Raw genomic sequence first — 21,813 nt, forward strand, 5'->3', positions numbered from 1 at the left:
AGCAGCGTGCACCTGACGGTGTCTGTGATCACTGTGTTCTTTGAACACTGCTGATCACATGACAAAGTAAAGGGCCAATCACAGTGGGCCGAAAACTTAATCTTCATTATCAATTGCAACTAGATTTGAACTCTGTCTATCCTAACAAAGGGTTAAATGTGTAGAGAAGGCATTCTCAACCATGGTGCTGTTGAACCCTAGGGTTCCTCAAGATGTTCTTAGGTGTACCTTGAGCTGTGACTAATTGAACTTCCATCTGATAGTGCCTTCATAGTTTTAGGTCCATTGCCACTTGGCAGAACCTGTTACATGCAAGCAATGACATTTTCTGCAAACTGTAAAGATGGCATTCCAACCAGCACTGTAAGGGTAGCTTCCAATGACCCAAATTTTCCTTATGACCTCTGATGGGCTAATCTTAGCAGGGGTTCCCTGACACATGAAAATTATTTCAATGGTTCCTCTAGGGTTAAAAGAGTGAGAAAGGTTGATATAGTAGTTGGGCTTCTTGCTTGTATATTAATGAGGACAGAATTAAGCAGGATATACACATAAACAAATACTACTATAAGAGTCTCTACAATTTACGCTCGGAAACGCATATTGCTCCCATTTCCCATACCCAACAGATTAGATGGTTTCTGGCTACATATGGCCTGAAAGCTATCTTCCAACAGGTGGCTCATGACCTTGAATGCAACCTTTCCATGGAAGAACTCATAACTGCCTTGAAACAGATGAAACCAGGGAAGAGCCCAGGTCCAGATGGCCTGACACTACAATACTATAAATGCTTCCAAGAGGTAATAGCACCTCGATTACTGGAGCTGTTTAACTCTCTAGCAGACTCTGACCCCTTCCTAAAAGCTTTTTAGAGGCACATATTACTGTAATCCCTAAGGAAGGAAAGGACGCATCCAGAGTTGAGAGCTATAGACCAATATCACTTCTAAATGTAGATATAAAGCTGTACCCAAAAATATTAATAAACAGACTACTTCCATTGTTGCCCTCCTTGGTGGGGCTAGACCAGGTGGGCTTTGTTCTGGGAAGGGAGACTCGTGATAACACTATTAAAGTGCTCAAACTTCATCATTGGCTTACATTTAGTAAGATCCAGGGGTTTTTTATGTCCCTTGATGCCAAAAAGGCAATTGATAGGGTAGCATGGCCATACATGCAGGAAGTTCTCTGAGCAATCGGGCTACTCCCCAGGATGATGTCCAATATTTTAGCATTGTGCTCCAACCCGACTACTCATGTCCATGCCAATTGTCCTCTCTCCCACCTCATCTTCGTTTTAACACTAGAGCCCTTTTTGAATAGAAATCCAGATATAAAGGGCCTTTCCATAGGAGGTAGGGAATACAAGGTGGCTGCATTTGCTGATGATCTCATGTTGTCTTTGCAATCACCCCAGCTTTCTGTATTTCTCCATGAACTGGAACATTTTAATACTCTCTCCAATCTGAAGATTAACTACCATAAATCTCATGCTCTTAACATCTCTCTGCCGCAGTCTGTTGTGACCCAATGTAAGGAACACTTCCCATTTACTTGTTAATGCCACGCTATTACTTACATAGGTATTCAGATCCTAGCCTCTTTTGCTGAACTCTATGATAAAAATTTTAAACCAATTCTTAATACAATTCAAGACACTCTCAAACAGTAGGCTGGTCTCAATATCTCATGGTTAGGAAGATCGGCGTTGATTAAAATGAACATACTTCTAAGATTGCTGTATGTAATGCAAACTATTCCCCTTACTCTCCCAAAACTATTTTTTAAAATATATAAGACTTCCTGCTCCCAGTTTATTTGGAAAAACTTGGCACCCCAAATTAAATACTCCCAGCTTACCCTCCCAAAACTGCAAGGTGGTATCAGCCTCCTGGATCGCCATAAATATTATTTAGCCTGACAACTAGTTGATATCGTAGACAGATATATCCATGCTACAGGAAAAGCATGGGTAGACTTGGAAAGGGATTTGAGTCAGCGATCTTTGCTACTCCTACCCTGGACTCCTCCCCAACATTGGCCAAAAAATGTGCTAACTCATCCTCTCATAGGTCCCTCCCCTCAAAAGCTTTCAGGAAGCATGTAAGTCCCCACTTTTTTTTGTCTAGCCCTGGCCCTTTAACATCCCTTCATAGTAATAAGGATTTTCCTCCAGGGCTATCAGACTCGTTTCTGGAACTAGAGTGGCCCCACAAAGATGTTTTGAGCAGTCATTTCTTCCTTCGGGGTAAATCTGTCACGCTTGCATACCTTGAATCAATCTCCTCTACGAAGGACTAGGTCCCTAGGACTAGGCTTTTGAATCCCTGTGTACTCAAAAGCGACCCCAACATTATTTAATTTCTGCAATATATTCTATGCTGCTAGCAAACTCTCAATTTGTACCGGATAGAGCGAGAGAGGCTTGGGAAAGGGAACTTCAAATCTCTTTCCCAGATGACAACTGGGAAAAGCTTAATGAGTCTGTGCACAAAGGCTCACTTAAAGTGTCGGTTCAGGAAAACGCCTATAAAGTCAGAACGAGATGGTATAGAACTCCGACGATCTTGCACAAGTGCTACCCCTAGGTATCTATCCTCTGTTGGAGGTGTGGAAAACAGGAGGGATCTATGCTTCACATCTGGTGGAGTTGACACCTTTTTGGTCATCTGTCCATAAAATAATTTGTCGAATTACAACGTTGCCCCTGGAGTTTACCCCGTCTCAATATCTATTGCATCATTCCACTCTCCCTAGAAGGGAATATTTCAAATCCCTTGATATACACATGGTGAACACGGCTAGAATGTGTATACCAACCCACTGGCGCTCACAGACTATTCCAACGATTAGAGAATGTTTATTGCGAATGAACAAAACTGAGGAAATGGAAGAGCTTATTCATGTTTTGCATGAAAACATACAGAAATTTCACACTATCTGGTCTGACTGGATTCACTTTAAGTCCACTGCGGACTACCTGAGATGTACTTAATCGAATTCTCTGGGAAGAACTCTTCTGAATTTCTGCTTGCTAAATAGGCCCTTCGGGGAGCTTTGCCCTAGATATTCCCCCCGGACACTATCAATGGGGGGAAATGTAGCTTTTTCAGATAGGGAGACTCTTGCTTATAGGAGAGGAGGGCTGACTGATTGACACACACCCTCTTTTTTCCCTTTCCTTTCCTCCCCCCGTATTGATCGCCGACACCATACGTGTGTCATGACATCCTCCAAAGCTCCTCCCCTCCTGGGGAGGCATAGGGGACACTACAGTGGGGTGAGGGTGTGAAAGGGACAGAGGACATTGCTTTTGGAGGGGTAGAGGAAACTACAGTGGGGGGGAGGGTGTGAAGGGGGGTTTAAAGGGGACAGAAAACACTGCTATGGGAGGGAAGAGGACACTACAGTGGGGGTGTGAGGGGGACAGAGAACACTGCTATGGGGGAAGAAGACACTATAGTGGGGGGTGTGAGGGGGACAGAGAACACTGCTATGGGAGAAGAGGACACTACAGTGGGGGGGGGGTGAATGGGGCACACGACACTGCTATGTGGATGCAGAGATCACTAGAGTGGGGGGTGTAATGTGAAGAGGAAAGAGAAAAATGCTATAGGGGGAGGGACAAAGGACACTACAGTTGGGGGGGGTGATGTGAAGAGGGACAGAAGACACTGCTTAGGGGGGCACAGGACACTGCTATAGGGGGAGGGGCAGAGGACCCTACTGTGGAGTGGAGGTGGGGCAGAGGACACTATAGTGGGGGGTGATGTGAAGGGGGCAGGACACTGCTATGAAGAAGCAGAGGATAGTACTGTATGGGGGGCACGACTGTAGGGGAGGGGGAAGCAAACTACTGTGGAAGGGGCAGAATACACTACTGTGAGGGGGATGATCTGAAAGGAAGCTGAAGAAACTAGTGGGGGTGGGGGAAGGGGGCTCAGGACACTATGCTTTGTTTTTATCGTCGGCTTGATAGTTATTATTTTAAAGGGCACCCCCCCTTCCCCGTGAATATTTGATTTTATTCATGATGTCCAGGCAGATCTCTGAAACTTTGCCTACCTCTGGACTTGGGGCATGTTTTTCTGGTGCTATATTGTAGAAAGTAAACTTGGATGGAAGCATGGTAACTATGGGATAGTCCGGTAACCTTTAGTAGCAAGTTGAGGACGCTCAACTCCTTCTTTAGAACTATGAGCCAAGTCCTAGTACAAGTAGATGATGGACTGAGCTTTGAGACTTGAGAATATAAATCTTCTTCTTAGAGATCTGAGCAGAGTCCTTTCACTAAGAATTAAATAGACTGAGCTTTTCAAGACATTAGACACAATGTCCCCTTTACACACAGCTAACTCTATAGCACCAGAGGGGTGGCAACAGCACACAGTCTCTAGGATCTCTCACACCAGCCTGTACTCACTAATATCCTTAGATAGCTGGTTGCCTCCTTGCAATATCTTCCATACACTTTCTCCCAGTGATACCACACTAGATCTTAAGACGAAAAGCCCCTCACTCAGCATTAGCAGCTTTCAGCAAACTAGGCCTTCCAACCAGCCCAGCTGAGGCCTCAATGAACCACAAGCACACAGCACGCTTGCCTCGGGGGGCAAATATAGATACCTATTTGACTCTTCCAGCCTGCATTCTAGAATTCTCCCAGATAGACACATGCAGCCTGTTTACAGTGAGCCAGAACTAACTTTACCTAACCTAGCACCTATCTAGGAGGTTTCTACACAGGTCTATGTGGCTGATAAAATAAGCATCACAAGTCCATCTTAAATGCGAGTCAATGATGTTAATGCTAAAAATAAAATACTTTCTACCATAAACATATTACTTGAGTTATATTAGCAATTATGTTCAGGGGTATAACTAAATGTATTTGAGATACATTTGAGTTCCTTCCATGTTCCTCCTGATTTGTTTCTGAATTGACTTGTATGATACCCATGTACACAAGTTATTAGAGTTAGCAGTCTAACAAAGTCCAGATAATATTTTATTTGTGCAATAAAAGTTAGAGCAGTACATGTTGCTGTTTGGTCTTTTCCCTTAAAGTGTATTTAAAGGCAAACTTCTTTTTATTTTTGGAGTGGGAATAGTTAATTCTGTTTGTTTTGTTGGGGAGATTTTGATTTATTAGAGTAAACTAAAAATTAAATGATAACCTCTCCATGATCACTGTCTTGGGCACCGGGCCTTTACTGATAGCATGTTATTGTACGCAGGGGCAGACTGACCATTCGAGCACTTGGGTACTGCCCGAGGGCCCGGGGTCAGTAGGGGGCCCCATGAAATGCCCATGGTACCTTTTCTAGGCTTTTTTGGGTGTGCTTTGAGTGTGGGCAAGGACACAGGGGCCCCATGATCCCCTATTGCCCGGAGGCCCCATGAGTTGTCAGTCTGCCCCTGATTGTACGTTTTGTTTCAGAACTAGGAACACACGTATAAGGGTTCCTAAGAATGAGACAGTGCTATCTCTGACAGCAACCAGCATCAGACTAGTAATCAGGAACTAATCAGCATGGTACCCGATCGTGTGAGCAACATGGCAGCCAGCCATGGTGAAAACATACCAGGAGCTGTGAAATGCATCAATGAGGTCTGGTTTTGGGGTAGATATACTTTGTATGCAGTATTTTTTTTTTACTGTTTAATGAATATAGTTAGAAGAGCCAACAGTGGAGTGCACCATTCATCTATGTATTAGTTAGCCATGACGGTTACATGAAGTTTGGTTACAAACAATGCACAGGGCCATCTGCAGGTTGGGGATATACAGTATGGTATTAGATAACATTACAGTATGTACAAAACTACATTAATTTAATAAGTTTGAAAACATTTATCAAAAACTGTAATGGGTTAAAAATAAACTTTTTTTTTTTCTACATTTATCAGTTTTTTTAAAAAAATGGGCAGTGTGTTTTTTAAATCAGTATGTCAAATAAAGGACTTGTATCTCCTTAAAAACAATGCAAAAATTATTTAGGTAGGAAAATTAGCCATAACTGTCAGGTCATTGAAGTTGCTACATTTGTTCTGGACGTCTGTTCTTCAATGGTTATGAAAAAGTAAAAATTCCATTTAGCATTAGATTTCAAAATGCAATAAAAAGTGGTTTGACAGATATTTAAATAATAATATTTTAGCTGTTGCAATTTCCTTTTCTACCATTGTGTTTCTACTCAGAGATGCAGACGAGTAAAATGATGCAAGCAAGTTCCCTGTTTTATACTGCAATTGATAAAATGTTGCAATAAATTATATTAATTTGTGGTCTGTCGCAACCTTCACATGAGCTTTACAAATGAGCGAGGGAAATGCTGACATGCCTGATGTTGTAACACAGTGGTATATAAAGAGGGACCCTGTCTGCGGGGATCACAGCTCAACACAGCAGCACCCTATAAAGACACAGAGCCTATTGAATCCACAGGTAAGTTAAATTTTAGTATAGAATAGTTGCTACTCATGTCTAACCACTGTAATTGGAATAAGTAGGTGTGTAACTATTTATTATGACACTCCATGGCAAAGTTTACAGAGTGTATTCACCACGGATTGCAGGAGTCAGGAGTGCGTAATGCATAGGATGCATGGCTGATAGTTCATAGGGTGCAGGGGTCAGAAATGCATATCATAAAAGTGCACAAAGCACAGAGCTCAGAATTCAGGACAATTTATTGCAAAGGGTACAGGGCACCAGGCGGGAAAACTCTCATATGGTGCAGGGCTCAGGAGTCTATATTGCACAGGATGCAGGGGTCAGCAATGCCTAACACAAAATGCAGAAGTTAGGAATTTGCAATATATGAAGTGCATGGATCAGGACGAGGTCACACACAGGCTTGTTTACAACCAAAAATTACCTCTCCCCAAACCCTACAGATCTTTCTCCCTAATTTCCCCCATTGAAGAGATGTTACCCTCATTCTCAAATCCCATCTGTAATAGGACTCTCATCCCTTACCTCTAATTCCCCCTTACCCCCATGAGATGCGGGGCATGTGGTATTGGCAATTGTGGTAACACAGCTATATAATAAAGAACAATTGGTAGCCAGTCACAGCTTTAGAACCCAGTGCACCCCACAAGAGATGTTGGTGCCCCACATTAGCAATGCCAATGGTACAGCTTTAACTCTTGGCCCTAAAACATGTCCATTACACTAACCTTCACAATTGCCTTTTGTGTAAGGCGTAAAATTAAAACACCTTCAGGAACTTCCTCTGGGGTTTTTCCAAAGTACACAATAACTCTTTTATATGTGACTGTTAAATGTACAAGTAAATATAAAATAAGCAAAATGTTAAATTGTTTATACAACTAATTGTATAATATGCATGTGATGATCCTAAAATAAACTCAAATATGTAAAGCAGCTATGTAAATTCATGAAAAAGAAAAGGTCAACTTTTAAAACAATGACAAAGTGCCCGTCTCATGAAATCAAAGCCAAAAGATCTACATGTTCACAGTATGAACCTCAGTACCAGTTTTAGCTTTGGGTAATACTGTGGCTTTGTATCACTGGGATCTATGACCTGAATACTTGTGATGTATTGAGTATTTCCGGCTGATAGGGGTATGTAGACAAAAGGACAGGGATAGCATTAAAAAAAACACGTGGGGTTCCCCAAAATAATTTCAGACCCTTAAGGTCTGGTATGGATTTTAAGGGGGACCCCATTCAAAAATAAATGCATAGGTTCTCCTATGCCGACCCTTATCCAAGGATGCACAAGGGCTTCTTCCCCCCAACCCTAACCTGGTAGTTGTGGTGGTCTGTGGTCGGGGGACTTATCACTTTGTATGATGCTAAAGCTAGTCATGCCCACATAATGGTGGTCACATGACCTGTAGTAGAATTACATATTATTCATATTAGTTTGTTAATGTGTTATTGATAATATAATTATTATTCACATTAATATTATTATTATTAGTAGTATTATATTATCATCATTATGACTATTATTTCAATAATAAGCAATAGTTTTAGGCTCTAGCAAGGTATATTATACTACAGGTGTACTTCGGTTTACGAACGCCTCGGTTATCATAATTTTCGGCTTACGAATGAAAATCCATTGAAAATATTGCCTCAGTTTACAAATTTTCTCCGCAATACAAACGGATTAATTGGTTTTCAATGCATTTACAAATTCTTTTTTAATTATGTCCCTGTACAGTACTATGTCTTTAAAGTGTACTTTATAAAGAGTTTTGAATAGATTAGACTTCTTTTGACTTTTTTCTGACCTGCGGAATGGATTAATTGGTTTTCAATGCTTTTACGAATTTTATTTTTAATCATGTCCCTTTATGTTTTTAAAGTGCACTTTATAAAAAGTTTTGAACAGATAAAACTTTTTTTGACTTTTTTCTGATCTCTGGAGTGGATTAATTGGTTTTCAATGCATTTACGAATTAATTTTTAATCATGTCCCTGAACGGTATTTATGCTTTTAAAGTGCACTTTATAAAGAGTTTTGAACAGATAAAAGACTTTTTTTTTTTTACTGTTTTCTGACCTCCAGAATGGTTTTCAATGCATTCCTATGGGAAACTGTGTTTCAGTTTATGAATCTTTCGAAAAGTCCCACAGAACTCATTAAATTCGTAAATCCGGGTACGCCTGTATTTCATAATATGGAAAATCTACATTTAAAGTTGAATTCATTTAAAGTTGACCTCTTGATCAGTATCAAGAAAAACAACCTTGACAAAAAATGAACTAGATCCTAGACTGTCTGAAGTACTTAGCGTATGACATGGGAAAACCATGTACATTAATTAAGTCGATAGGGCCACAGGTAAGGCTCTGTCTGTGTCTTAAAGTGTTACTAAACCCACAATAGTGAAATCAGTCTATATGTATGCAGTAAAGCATGCTTGTTATACTCACTGTGGAACCTAAGGGGTTATTCCTCTACATTGTGTAAAACCCTTATTTGATCCCAACTTCGCTGATCCTCCCCTTCTTCCAGTGTCCCCCTCTTATCTACTGATAAGACATATCGTGTGGAGTCACTTTGGACATGCTCAGTTTGGTGTGCATTGCCAGAGAGGTTTTTGTTTCTTGCAAGAATGCATATGATCAGCACAGGGCCAATAAGCATTGTCCAGACAGAGGTCAGGGCTCCTTAATCATAATGTAAACTCCTCTTACAAGCTTGCTATGGGGGGCACCCGAGCACGTGCACTCCCCAGCCGCTGCTCCGTGTGTCCATTCACACATGAAGCCCCAGCTCGGCCTCACAGCCAATGAGGAGAGGGAGTCCCGGGATAGCCGAGACTCCAGTGTACATCACTAGATTGAGAGGGGGCTTATATGAGTATTAGGGGGGGCTGCTGCACAGGAAGGCTTTTTATCTTCATGCATAGAATGCATGAAGGTAAAAAACCTTGAGTCTTTACAACCATTTTTACTAATACTTTGAAATATACTTGAATAGGAAAACACTATATCTGACATGCACTCACCGGCCACTCAGCCAATCACGTGGCAGCAGCTCAATGCATTTAGGCATTTAGATGTGGTGAAGATGACTTGCTGAAGCTTAAAGCAAGCATCGGAGTGGGGAACAAAAGGGGATTTAAGTGACTTTGAACGTGGCATGGTTGTTGGTGCCAAAGGGGCTGGTCTGAGTATTTAAAAAAAGAGAAAATGAGCGGCAATTATGTGGACAAAAATTTCTTGTTCATGTCAGAGGTCAGAGGAGAATGGGCAGACTGGTTGCTGTGCCATTCAGATGGTAGGATCAGAATTTGGTGTAAACAACATGAAAGCATGGATCCAACCTGCCTTGTATCAACGGTTCAGGTTGGTGGTTGTGGTGGTGTGATGGTGTGAGGATATTTTCTTGGTACTATCAAGGTGTACCTAATAAAGTGGCTGTTGAGTGTATGTATATATTAATAGTTATTATTATTATTATACAGGATTTATATAGCACCAACAGTTTGTGCAGCGCTTTACAAAATGAAGGTAGACATTACAGTTACAATACAATTTGGTACAAAAGGAAACAGAGGGCCTGGCTCGTTAGAGCCTACAATCAAGGAGGAAGGGGTTGAAAAATATTAAATAAAACAGCTAACTTTGCATAAATATACAGTATATATAAACTATATATATGAAATATAGACAAAACAGTTATAAATAATTGTTAATAAACATATAGGAATTGTGGGAATGAATAAGTTTGTCTAGATGTATGACAGATGTCAGATTTATGGTTATTTACAATGATGTAGATCTTAGTAACCAATCGTATTGAACTACATGTAATTCTATGATCAAAAATTCTTATAAATGTGGCCTGCGTTCCTTCTTTCTTTGAGCAAGTAATGAATTTGCTCCCAGCTGCAGCTGATGTTAATAAAGCCTCCTGCTCTTTTTGGAAATTCACTGCCTAGTTGTTTTTGTTACTTTCCACATCAGACCCATCCTCCCTAAATATCAATCAGTAGATAGACTGTCACGTAGATGTGCAAACTCGTTTCATCTGGACATACATATTTATGCAGTGAAGAGAAACCCTCACAGTCAGCCTTAACCACTTGCCTACTGAGCACTTTTACGCCCTTCCTGTCCAGGCCAATTTTCAGCTTTCAGCGCTGTCACACTATGAAAGTTTTATCTTTTCTTTCACACAAATAGAGCTTTCTTTTGGTGGTATTTAATCACTACTGGGACCACTATAAATGAAAAAAAGAGCGAAAATTTTGAAAAAAAAAAAGTTTTCTTTCTTTCTATTGTAAATTTAGCAAACAGGTATTTTTTCACCTTCACTGATGTGCGTTGATGAGGCTGCACTAATATGCAGCACTGATAGGCAGCATTGATGGGCACTGATGAGGCGGCACTGATAGGCAGCACTCATGGGTACTGATAGGCTGCACTGATGAGGTAGCACTGGTGGGCATTGATAAGGAGGCACTGATGATGCTGCACTGATGGGCACTAATAGACAGCAATTATGGGCACTGGTAGGCAGCACTCATGGGAACTAATAGGTAGCACTGAAAGGCACTGTCTAGTGCCACTGACTGGCAGCACTGATGGCACTGACTGGTGGCACTGTTGGGAACTGATGGGCAGCACTGCTGGGCACTGAAGGGCAACACTACTGGGCACTGATGGGCAACACTACTGGGCACTGATGGGCAGCACTGTTGGGTACTGATGGGCAATTTTGGGGCTGCACTGATAATCAAGGCACTGATTATCAGTGCATATATATCCTTTGACAGTTGCTGGTTATCAGCAGTACTTTCCTCATACTGTGACTGCCTGAGGAAAGTACTGCTGATAACCAGCAAGTGTATTTACATGGTGATCAGTTGTGATTGGACACAGCTGGTCACATGGCAAAAGGCCACTGTGATTGGCCTTTTACCATGTCATGTGATCGGCTGTGTCCAAAGGACACAGCAATCACAGACAGTACCAGGTGCATGCGCTGGGAGTGTGTTCTGGAAGGATGTCATATGATGCCCTCCCTAAACTGGATAACTGCACTGTAGCCGTCATTTGGCTATAGCATTGTAGGAAAGTGGTTGCAAAATGGTATGGGATGACCTAACAACTTTGGGATGTAGTTGAAACTAAAAGCCTTGTGGAGGGTAGAAAGAGGGAGAAGCATAAATGGTATGTTGGCACAAATTGCTCAGGCTTGATCCATTATTGTCATTATGAAGAAGCCATTCCAGATGAATAGTATTCCCCAGGCACTATAGCTGTTGAAGAGAGCAAAGATCTGTGCCATGGATGGCAGGACAGGTAAGTATTATATCTCTTTCTTACATAGGAATCTTTTTTTTTCTACTTTATATATTTGTGGCAAGATCCCTTTAAATAGTAAATTTGATTTGCCTGCTCTGCATACTCAAATAACAGGATGTGCTGAAGGGTTACCCATCCGCTATAAAGTACCTGGCTCATTACTTTGGCAGGAGGAAGAACAGCAGGTTCTACCATACCCAGTCTCCGCACATAGTAAGTAGTTTAAAGCCCTCATTAGTTAAATTTGTAATAGGAATAATCAGGTTGAAGAGTTGGTTTGATATGCAGTGTTTCACATGTGTATTAAACCTGAAGAACAGTTTTAAGGAAAGTTACATTTTCACTGCAGAGAAGAATTATTATTATTATTATTATACAATATTTATAAAGCGCCAATAGTTCGCTCAGCGCTGTACATTACAAAGGGAGACAGAACATGTGACAGAACAATACCAATACAATGCAAAACATGAGGGGATTGAGGGCCCTGCTCTTTCGAGCTTACAATCTAGGAGGGAGGGGGTGGTGGCACAGGAGGAGATAGCTGTGGGGGATGGAGTGGTAGGAAGAGTGGAGGAGGTCGGCAAGTTAGCAGGGGGTGGGGTAGGCTTCCCTGAAGAGATGGGTTTTCAGGGTGCGCCTAAAGGAGAGGAGAGTAGGTGATAATCTGATGGGTTGGGGCAGGGAGTTCCAGAGGATGGGTGACACCCTGGAGAAGTCCTGGAGGCGGGCATGGGAGGAGGAGACCAGGGAACTAGAGAGAAGGAGGTCTTGTGAGGAGCGGAGTGTGCGTGCTGGGCGGTACTTGGATATTAGGTCAGAGATGTAGTATGGGGCAGTATGGTGGACAGCTTTGTACGTCAGCGTTAGGATTTTGAATTTGATCCGTTGCACAATCGGAAGCCAGTGGAGGGATTGGCAGAGGGGGGTGGCGGAGACAGAGCGGTTGGAAAGGTGAATGAGTCTGGCAGCCGTGTTCAGGATGGACTGAAGAGGGGATAGCCAGCGGCGAGGCAGGCCAGTGAGGAGGGAGTTGCAGTAGTCGAGTCGTGATATGATGAGGGAGTGGATGAGCTGTTTAGTGGTTTCTGGGGTTAGGAACGTGCGGATTTTGGTGATGTTGCGGAGGTGGAGTCTGCACGAGTTTGTTAAAGATTGGACTTGGGGCTGGAAGGATAGGTTGGAGTCCAGAATGACACCCAGTACTCTGGCCTGCAGGGCGGGTTTGATGGTAGCGTTGTTGGATGTGACGGAGAAATCAATGGGGGGTGGTGTCCGGGCTGGGGGGAAGACAAGAAACTCGGTTTTGGAGAGGTTCAATTTAAGGAAGTGGAGCGACATCCAGTCTGATATGTCGCTCAGTAGGTGTGTGATTCGGGCTGAGACCAAGGGGGTGAGGTGGGGGGTTGAGAGATAGATTTGTGTGTCGTCGGCATAGAGGTGGTAGTTGAAGCCGTGAGAGTGTATGAGTTGGCCAAGGGAGGAGGTGTAGATGGAGAAGAGAAGGGGCCCGAGGACAGAGCCTTGAGGGACCCCAACAGAGAGGGGGAGTGAGGGGGAGGTGGTAGCATTATAGGTAACGCTGAAGGAGCGTTGTGACAGGTAGGATGAGAGCCAGGAGAGAGCAGAATCTCTGAGGCCGAGGGAGTGTAGTTTTTTGAGGAGGAGGGGGTGGTCGACTGTGTCGAAGGCCGCAGAGAGGTCAAGGAGTAGGAGCACTGAATAGTGGCCATTAGCTTTGGCGGTTAGCAGGTCGTTGGAGAGTTTGAGTAAGGCAGTTTCGGTGGAGTGTAGGGGACGGAAGCCGGACTGTAGGGGATCGAGGAGGTTGTTGTCATTGAGGTGAGAGCATAGGCGGGTGTAGACTAGGCGCTCGAGGAGTTTAGATGTAAATGGGAGCAGGGAGATGGGTCTGAGGTTGTTCCGGTCATTGGGGTCCAGGGAGGGCTTTTTAAGTATGGGGGTGATGTGTGCATGTTTCAGAGGGGAGGGGAAGGTGCCTGAGGAGAGGGAGAGATTGAAGATGTGGGTGAGGGAGCGTAGGATGGAGGAGGAGGAAGGTCGTAGGAGTTGTGAGGGGATAGGGTCGAGGGGGCAGGTGGTGAGGCGGGCATCAGAGAGGATCTTGGAGACTTCCTCGATGGTAGTAAGGTCAAAGGTGTGGAGTGTTGGGGGAGCTTCAGTATGAGGAATGTAGGGTGGGGTGGAAGAGGAGGTCAGAGCAGTGGTGGGGCTGTGGGAGAGGGGTGATGAGGGGGTAGCTGAGTGAGGGTGAAGGGGGTTGGAGAGAGTTTGAGCAGCGACGAAGTCCCTGCGGGTTATGTCGAGGGGGAGGGGGGATAAGGGGGTAGCTGTGTGAGAGGGGAGGGGTTGAGAGGGTGTGTGAGTTGCGGCAATGTCCTTGCGAATTGTGTCAATTTTGTTTTTGAAGTGATTGGCAATCTCAAGGGCAGTGAGTGAGGTGCTGGGTGGAGGTGGGGGTGGAGAGAGTAGAGAGTTGAAGGCAGAGAAGAGTCGGCGAGGATTGGAGGAGAGGGCCTTGATGAGGGTCAAGAAGTAGGCCTGTTTGGCAGCATGGAGGGAGGAGGTGTAGGTGTGGAAGGCAGATTTGTAGCGGGTGAAGGCTTGTTTGGATTTGGTTTTGCGCCATAGTCGCTCTAGGGCACGACTTTGTCGTTTGAGGGTTTTGGTGTGATCAGTCTGCCAGGGCTGGAGCGGTCGGGGTCTGATGTTGCGTGTGGTTAAAGGCGCTAGTGAGTCAAGGGCTGTTGAGAGCGCATTGTTGTAGGCGGTCAAAGCCAAGTCGGGGCAGGACAGGGGGAGGATGCGGTCGTGGAGTTGATCAGCTGCAGAGTGGAGGGAGGCAGGGTTAAGGTTGCGGAGGTTACGGCTGGTAGTAGTGTGACATTTGGAGGGGTAGGCGTTGGAGGACGAGGAGATAGAGAAGGTGATCAGGTTGTGGTCAGAGAGAGGGAAGGGGGTGTTAGTGAGGTTGTGGGGAGCGCAGCGGTTGGAGAAGACAAGGTCCAGGATATTTCCGTCGGAGTGGGTGGTGGATTGTATGCACTGTGCAAGTGCAAAGGAGGAGGTTAGGTGGAGGAGACGGGCTGTGTCCGGGTTGTCGAGGTTGACAGGGATGTTGAAATCCCCAAGAATTATGGTGGGTAGCTCAGAGGAGAGGAAGAAGGGTAGCCAGGAGGAGAGGTCATCCAGGAAGCGGGGTATGGATCCAGGAGGCCGGTATATCACAGCAATCTTCAGGGGGGTTGGGGAGAATAGAATGACATGCAATAGTAGTCTGTGTCAGAAAGCTTTGGGTTTGTGTTGATGGCATCAGTTTGATATCTTGAGATGCTTCTGAAATTGTTCAGAATTCACTGATAAGTCCATCAGACCTACAGTTGACCTCCTCCTAACCTGACCTACTTCAAGAAGGTTTTGCATTCCTATAGACTTGTATGGGAACTGATGAATAAAAGCCTGTTGATACACGGCCTAAAGTAATCTAATCATTTGCAAGTTTTTCTTGATTGCTGAGAGAGTAATTACTGTGGCAGATGTGGGTGCATAGAAGTGATAGTCATCTGGACCAGAAATTTGCCGTTTTAGGTTTCTTTCTTACCTGTGTTGCAATGCTTTAATGATACATGCAATATCTTGCAATGTTAACTTGAATCTGACTATTTGCTCACTGTACAAGTAAATCAACAGGGCAGATGTGATGGGAGGAGGAAAGTAATAGGTATCTGGACCAATGCAATTTTTCAAAGAATATTTTTTTTCAGCTTTAGACGCCCTTTGACCTGTACAGTGTGTGGCAATGCATTAACATTGATTCATGCAATATTCTGCAAAGTTAACATACATTGCTAATAGGATAAGGGCCAGTTCACACTGCATGTGTTTCAGTTGCTTTTTGTCTGCATCCAAAATGCACAGAAAGTAGGTTATATGGTTGTCAATGTCATAGTTCACATCAGTGTTTGCAATTCCAGTGTGTTCCAGTTGCAGAACAGGCTGCATGTATCCTGCACAGAACTGCACTGGAACGCATCAAAAACACACTGGAATGCACCAAAACTGCACTGGAACATACATGTCCCTATTTAAATTGAAGTAAAAGAAAGGGGGAAAAATGAACTGGAAAGCATCAAAAACACTCTGGAACGCATCAAAAACGTACCGGAATACGCCAAAAATGCGTATGCGGAAACGCATCCGGAACACATCTGGACTGAGTTTCTATGGTGTGAACCGGCCCTTAAGTAGTCTATTTCTGCTCTGACAAAGAAAGTGTACAAAGTGAATAACAGCACACTAACAAGTTCCTATGTGGTAAGACAGCATAAATGTGAAGATTCAAGAGGGGAGAAAATTATTTTGCCTGGCTTAATATTTGATCCAGATTGAGGCAAACACTTGAAGTGGAGATTTGCACCAAATATAAGGCATCATTTACAGTATATGTCTCCTGTAACTACTGTGTACAGGAAAGTGGACTTTTAAATAAGGGAGTTCGCAAAACACAGAATAGTTTGAAATAAGCTGTCCCCCTACTAAAAACACCAGTTACTGAAGTCCAAGATTTTATTAAATCAGATTAATCTCTTTGAGATTGCACTGGATGATTAACACCCCAATGTTGATAATCTGAGACATAGGTTTAGAAAGCTTTTATAGTTACGGATGCCCAACATTTATTTTTCCGTATGTATTTAACAGGGTAAACATGGGGCATTCATAGAAAGCAATGACTTTCACTAAACATGTATTTGTAGTGCATCAATGACTGTCATTTAAAACACATGTATCTGGAAGATTCTCCTGCAGTGAATATCTGGTAAATGTCAGATTCACTGCTTTGTAAATAAGCTATTATGTAAAAAGACAACATCAGAAAGGAAGAAAAAATGTTGCTGCTTGATGAGCTATGCCAACCCTAGATCCATCATTTGAATAATCAAAATTTGCAACATATTTAACACTTTGTTAAGTTTTCCACACTTGTACAGTTTTTTGAACAGCTATGTACTGAATCAAGTCAGTGCCAATCAATTTAAAGCGGAGCTCCACCCAAAAGGGGCAGTTCCCCATTAAGGATTGGCACCTGTGGGGGGAGGGGGAATTGACAGGTACCCACTCCCACTTCCGCTGCTATTGGCTAGGAGATTGTAAGCTGAAGTTGTCCTCCCCCCTCTCTCCCCATAGTCTTCTGGGACGTGTGACAGGTCCCAGAAGACTACAGGACCATTCACAAAGCACAGCGCTACTTGCGCATGAGCAGTGGGCACCCAGCTGTGAAGCCACAAGCTGTCACAGCCGGGTGCCCACACTGAAGATGTCGGCGCCAGGAAGACAATGCGGCTGGTGAAACGGGCTGCAAGAAGGACACCGTGGGATCCAGGGACAGGTAAGTGTCCATTTTTTAAAAGTTACAGTTTTTGTAGCTGCTGACTTTTATCTTTTTCTGTTTTAAACTTTAACTTTGAACAAAACCTAAGCTATTTTTATCCTCTGTGTATATATATATATATATATATATATATATATATATATATATAATTAAGTAGGTGTTATCTTTGCAGTGTATTCAAATGTATTTCCACCTAGTATTCTTTTCACCTTTTTATTTATGTAGTGGTTTTATAATGGTGTGGTATTGGTACTTTTACTTACCTGCAGGGCTTGATTTCCATCTGCAGAGCCTGTAGTGACACAACCTTTAGTTCCCAACATCCCTGCATTCCCAACCATATAGCCTAAGGAGGAAAATGTACTCTTCAATAAAACAAAAATAATCTACCATGTATTGCTCAAAAACATTAAAGTGGTTGTAAAGCTTCATTTTTTTTTTACAAACATGTCATATTTGCCTGCTCTGTGTGTGCTTCTGTACAGAGCAGCCCTGATCTTCTTCTCAGGTCCACTGTCGATGATCCTGGCTTCTCCCCCTTGATCAGTGCCCCAATAGCAACCCACTTCAAGCCACAGGTCGGCCCAGTCCTTCGCTCTCCTCATTGGCTCACTAGCTGTGATTGACAGCAGTGGGAGCCCATGATACCTGCTGCTGTGTCTCAGCCAATGACGAAAGAGAGACTCGGGACAGCCGAGGCTCCCATGCACATTGCTGGATCAAGAGGGGGCTCAGGTGAGTATAAGGGAGGGGTTTGGGGGAGCAACATACAGAAGGTTTTTTGCTTTCTTGCAGAGAAGGTAAAAAACCTTTAACCTTTACAACCACTTTAACTTGGCTTAGAGCATTGTGGTCATTTTATAGGATATCTCTGCATAAAGATAATGGGGAAAATATGTAGCCAATACCTACACAGGGAAAACTGTATCTTTCCTTTGCCAGCTGCAGACACAGGTCTATGATGTCTAATCATAAAGCCAGCCATGCTTATGTGGAGCAATCATGCAGAAGGCAGAAGTTCTGATGAGCACATTTGCTCTGTTTTAGAAACTTTTAAAGCTACTGGATTAGAATGGCAGTCAAGAAACTAGTATAGCACTACCCCCTTAGGAGTCGCTAAAAGATTTGGGTCCCCCTACAGTCCTGCACAGTCAGGCATCACACATCTTCACACAGGCTTGCATCCAGAGTCACAGGTCAGTCCTAGAGCTTTTGTTTTGATGTTTTATTTAGGGGATTTGATCTGGGATAGGGTTAGAGGTGTACAGGATGCCCAAGGAAACTATTAAATCAGGGCAACTTTCTGGAACTATTTACAAGCCTTCTCTGCATCACAGACTTTGTTGGAGAGCTAGCAAGAGTTTCCTTAATATACCACCCCAGACCATAGATGAACTCCTCTTCTTCACCCAACAATCTGGCGGTATCCCTGAACAGGGGATCTGGTGCTTGTTCCTTTAAAAGTGGACAGTCCCAAAAAGGCAGCTCCTTCCTCCCTGAGTGCAGGGGTTCTCACTCAGATTCGCTCCTGTACCACTAGTTTGCTGGTGGCTGCTGCCAGACCTTTACAGCTGGGCCTCTTCTTCCTTACCATGCAGGTGATTCTTGCTCTGGGAGCCAGTGAAGGTCTGAGCTTCTTCCATTCCATCTCCGGGCCTGCAGGTAGACCCCACAAAAATGAGGCCCCCATAATTCCATACCAGATCATTCAGATTTTAAGGGGGGAACCCAAAACAAAAAAAAAAAAAAAAAAAGGGAGAATGTCTCCCTGACCCATACCTGGCCAATGTGTTTGATCCCGCCACTCTAATGTCAATGTCCATATTTGGTCAATGACATCACCTAGGAGACCCCTACCCTTTTTTGGGGGGGCCCAGAAGCTGTCATTCATTGAGAGTGAGAACAGGATTGGACGTGTCAACTGATTGGCAAGTTGCATCCTTTTGAAGAGAAACCATCATTTGCCTTACACAATATGCACAGCACAGATCCGCACACGCTTATATTCCAAAGCTTGATGAAGAGCATCTAAAGCAGATTTATGTGTGCAGCAATCCCTGTTCCCCTTAGTGGTAATTCACACACTGTGTGACTTTAATCAGGAATCAAAACAAGATGGGTTTAACAGGTGCCAGGCTGTAAGAATCTATAAATTTCTTTGTCTTCATGTCTTTTCAGATCCCAACAGCCAGGATGTCCAAGGCTACATTTTGCTTTCTGATTATCATCATACTGATCAGCCTCACCCATCTGTCCAGCTGTCAAAACTGGAGTTCCTTTAAGACCAAACATATAGTTGGCTCACGGAACATTAACTGCAAAGAAAAAATGAAGTATCCCTTATTCTTTATCCATGGGAAGTGCAGAGCCAAGAACACTTTCATTGTTGAGTCTGAGAAAACAGTTCTGAGCATTTGCAGAAAAGCTATGAAGAAAAAGTACATTACAAGCCCCATGAAGGTCCGACTCGCCATCTGCCAAGAGAGGAAGAACAAGCAATGCGTGTATGATGTTGTGGTTCCAAAGAATTCACAGATATGTGTGCTATGCCATAAAGGAAAGCCAATACACTTTCACAAAGAAGGAAAATGTCTTTAATGCCACTGCTGGTGATTTTATGGTAGGGGAAGTGTATGCCTCATATTTACTTGGTTTCAGGGATCACATGGCAAAATATATACCTTTCACTTTATTAAATTAAATTAAAATAATCACTGTTATAAATACCCCGCACTTGAGAAATAAAAATAAGCAATAAAAATGCTGCAAACACTGTGACAGACCCAAATGGGACAGGAGAATTTGGAGACGACTGCAAGCTAACCTTTTGCCTTCTGACTATGGGTCCTGGCATTTCAGGGGGCTCTATTCTCAGGAGGTGTGTGCCTGGGGAACCTGTGGAATAGTTTTACTTTAGATTCAAGTCCATGTCTCCCCAAAACACACAGACTCTGAGAACTAGAGGACATGGATAGAGATTTGGGGCCTCTATGCCAAAACCAGCATTGACTGTTCCAACCCCCTCCTAGGCTCGAAGCAGATTATAATCAGCTCAAAAAAACCTGATGCTGGGGTCTCTTGCTGTTATGTGTAATCTGTATTAAGGAGTTATGTGTACCTGTGTTTGCCTATCCTGTCTACGTATGGGGTGTTTTTCTCCCATTGTGTAATTTCCCCATTGTGTGCCTCCTAGGTGTGCATTTATTGTTCAAGTAGGGACTGCCACTATTTTTGAAGTGTATAAAAAAACTGTATTTCAGTTCAATAAAGTTATTCCTTGGTTTCTACCTTTACATCTTGTCTGTGTATGATGCTTGGGATAAAGGGCTGGTATTAGTTATCAGTCTGCGGGAAGGGTTTGGAGGGCAGGGGGCACTGTTTGGCAGAGGCACCCAGGTGGGGTGCCAAGTGGTCCCTCACAAGCACAAGTCTCTCTTTTAATCACTTTGAACTGTTGGGGTAATATACGTAAAAAAAACAGGTAAGAAAAGGTTCCAAAAGGTTAGAAAAAAATGAATTAAGGATTGATTAGTTGATGTCATCTTGAAATGAAAACCGTAGTGGTTTGGGGTTAATTTTACTTAATTTAAAGGTTTAATATTTTTAAAAGAATCTGTCTATAAAAAAAATGCTCCATGCAAGGGAAACAGTTGCCCATTCCACCAAACACTGCTGTAGTGTAGAGAAACACTGCTGTAGTGTAGAGAAATCTCTTCTGGAGACTCTTTAGAATCTAACATTTCCAGGAGTGTTTGATTCCTGGTTGTCTGCTGCACTAGTGACTCCTCCTGCCAACTCTTACATTACACAATAATAAATAAAGGGACACATAGAGGAACCACAAAGTGCAGGTAGGGAGCAGGAAATCTCAGAAGTGTTGGATTCTGAAGTGTCTCTTCATTATAGTATAGTTTGGTGGTGTTCACCAGAGACCCTTTTATTGGAAATTATATTTTACCAAGATTCACTTTAAACTGTATTTTTAGGCAGAATGCAGCTCAATGAAACCTCAGATGAACCATTAAATAAAGGATGAACAACTTTTATGAGTCATTTAGTTCTGTGAGTAAATTTTATCTTCAGCTACTAAAGTCGACCTTTCCCTCTCAAAACTAAAAATCCCTTGGGCAGACAGCTATGCATGCCAACCTATAAACATTCTTGAGTCACCTCCTGGTATAGTGAGGCACTGGTGACATAGGGAAGATCTCACAGGTGCTCCTTGGAAACACTGCTACCAAAGCTTTCCAGGGAGATTTAAGTTCTACAAGATCTTTTAGAAGAAACTTTTTTTATAACGGATTACTGCAATGCTGGATGGTGCATGAGCTTCATCTCACACATACACCTTACGAAATTACTTTAATTATGCATCTTCAATTTAGGTCAGCAGTCAATTTTAGCTACTGTCATGTTCATAGCAAACTTTTTTTGCTTCATTTTTAGAGGTCCCAAAAAATCCCAATAAGTGTATATTGATTGCTTTGTGTGAAGGTTATAGCATCTACAAACTATGGTATAGATACTGCAATTTATTGCTATACAGCACTGCACTAGTTTAACTGACAATTGCGTGGTCATGCAATAGGGCAAT

This window comes from Staurois parvus, unplaced genomic scaffold, assembly GCF_062004578.1.
Source record: "Staurois parvus isolate SC_StPar_1 unplaced genomic scaffold, SC_StPar_1.0 ptg000232l, whole genome shotgun sequence".
NCBI classification, from domain to species: domain Eukaryota; kingdom Metazoa; phylum Chordata; class Amphibia; order Anura; family Ranidae; genus Staurois; species Staurois parvus.